Source organism: Pteropus vampyrus, unplaced genomic scaffold (assembly GCF_000151845.1).
Source record: "Pteropus vampyrus isolate Shadow unplaced genomic scaffold, Pvam_2.0 Scaffold61, whole genome shotgun sequence".
Lineage (NCBI taxonomy): Eukaryota > Metazoa > Chordata > Mammalia > Chiroptera > Pteropodidae > Pteropus > Pteropus vampyrus.
In genome coordinates, this window is record NW_011888842.1 from 2,610,247 (window position 1) to 2,612,603 (window position 2,357).

General features: G+C 44.6%; 1 protein-coding gene across 1 annotated transcript in view; it reads left to right on the forward strand.

The window, feature by feature from the left end:
• The window catches only part of PAPPA (pappalysin 1), a 191,787-nt gene that overhangs the window by 167,681 nt on the left and 21,749 nt on the right, over positions 1 to 2,357 (forward strand). The gene's annotated exons all lie outside the window — the stretch shown is intronic.

The window sequence follows — 2,357 nt, forward strand, 5'->3', positions numbered from 1 at the left end:
GAAGTTTCCCAGAGAATGAAAGCAGGTGATTCTCTCCACTTCTGGCCCCACGGCTGGGAAGCTGGGGACAAGAACATAGCTGAGCTGGGAGGAATGCTGGAGGTACTCACGTCCCTTCATTTGGTCAACATGCATGTGTTTGCTATGCTCCATGCTGGTTCTGTAAGAAGACAGAGAGGTCTAAAACCCCAGGCCCTGCCCTCCAGAACACTGAGGAATTGGTCCGAGGTTAACCATCCCACAACATAGATCTCAATGCATCATTATAACAAGCCTACGACATTTCAGTACCCATTTCACAGATAGGAGAACCAAGCCTTGGAGCAGAAATGTCCCAAGCCATTCCGAGTCAGAAGAACTGCAACCACACCTGTTGCACTTCAGTGCCGGAAGTCTTTCCCATATATCACATCGTGTCACATGTATTGGAAGAAGGTAGACAGTGTCAATAGAGGCGGGAGCGGGGCTAGATGATAGATTTCACATTGCAAGACTGGTTGGCAGATCTTCCAGGCAGGTTGTTTATCCAAGATCCTTAATTTAATTTACTCTACACTAAATTGGTCCTCTAAACTAGACACCATGCTAGGCATTGCAAATGTTCTTCTGATGCTCCAGAAGAAAGGAAGACAGGTAAAGAAAATATCGCCCATTGATAAAATCATCTATATTTTGAGATGGATCCATTCATTTATTTAGAACACAAATGATTATTGGGCATTCTCCATGTACCAGGCACCATCCTACACACGGGAGATCCACGGGCGAACCAGAGATGCTGTGAGGCCGAGAGAAAAGGCGCCCAACCCCGTCTTAGCCAGCCCTTGGTGTCACCCGATTCCCTTTGTTCCAAGCTCACCAAGAAACCTAATTACAGTTTGGCTCCCATATAAGTCTGCCCTCAGGGACAGAATGGGCTGGTCACATGGATTTTTCACATTCTGGCCCATGTGACTGTTCATTTAATTAAAATTATTCAAGTGGCACTCAGCCAGGAGAGCAATATAGACCTTACGTGGCTGGTCCCTGACACAGTTGCTTCTCATTGCAAATCTAAGCATTTGCCTTGAGGCCATTTTTATTTCATTTATTTTTTTTTTAAAGAAATTATTATAATCTGGCATGGAAAACAAAGTATCTATGATAGAATAGAGAAGGGATCTTCTAGGAAGGTTATGTTAGCCCCATTCCTGATACTATTTTTTCTTCCCAGTTTTATCTTTTTTTCACCTACTTTAAAAATTATCATCATGTTGGATGTTATGAGCTGCCTTAAATCATTTCTAAAAACAGTTGCTTGGTTTCAAATCCCGGTTTCTCCACTTAACAGCTCTGGAGCTTGGGGAATTTATCGTCCTTATGACCTGAGATTAATGCCCACGTCACTGCATGGCTGCGAGAAATAAATAAGATAACGCATGAAGTAATTAGCACTGTGAATGCGCTCAATACATTTTAGTTGTCATTATCATAACAATGGTTATTATTATTAAAGGGGGCTATAAATAAATACATATATGCATACTTATAAGCTCTGCCCAGGAGTGGGAGAGAGAAAGCACCACAGGAAAAGTCAAGACTTGAGCAGGCATTTAAAAGATAAAGTTTCTCCAGGTGACAAGATGGGGAAGAACATTCAGGGAAGGAGAGCAGCAAACACAGCGTCATAGGGAGGGATAGGACAGGAGAGTGTAGGCAACCTCGGAGAGCTGTGAGCGGGCCCATACGGCATGGCAGCAGGTGCGGGCAGGCGGCGAGTCTCCAAGGGTTCCGAACCAAAGAGTAGTTCATTCATCCTCCAGCCCACTGCTCTCAGACTGCGACATGTATCTGAATCATCTGGAGGCTTGTTTTTAGAATGCAGTGTCCCAGGCCCTGACCTCAGAGATTTGTATTCATTAGATCCAAGGCAGCACCAAAGAATGTGTCTTTTTAATGTGTTCCCGGTCCTGGAAAGGTGGCCCGCAGCATTTTCCCTGCTCCATGCCATTCTCCCATCTTCCTGCTGCAGCCACGCACGTACATGCAATCACACATACGCATACACACAAGCACACACATGTACGCACAAAGCGCGTACACACACACTCTATCCTTCCTCCATCCTCCCACCTTATCCTCAACTGTCTTCAGGAGTCAGACATCAGCCACACGTTTTCCAAAGGGCCTTTCTGATCCTGTCTTCATCCTCCAATTCTGCTTCTCTTTGGCCCTTATTGCCAGGTAAATACAGAATCATGACACCTATGGCAAACACAAATATTATTTTAATCTTATGGCTCCTATTATTGCAATGCCTGGGCAAATCCTCCATGTAAATGCCAAGGTGAAGTCAGGACTCTGAAGATCCAAGAAGA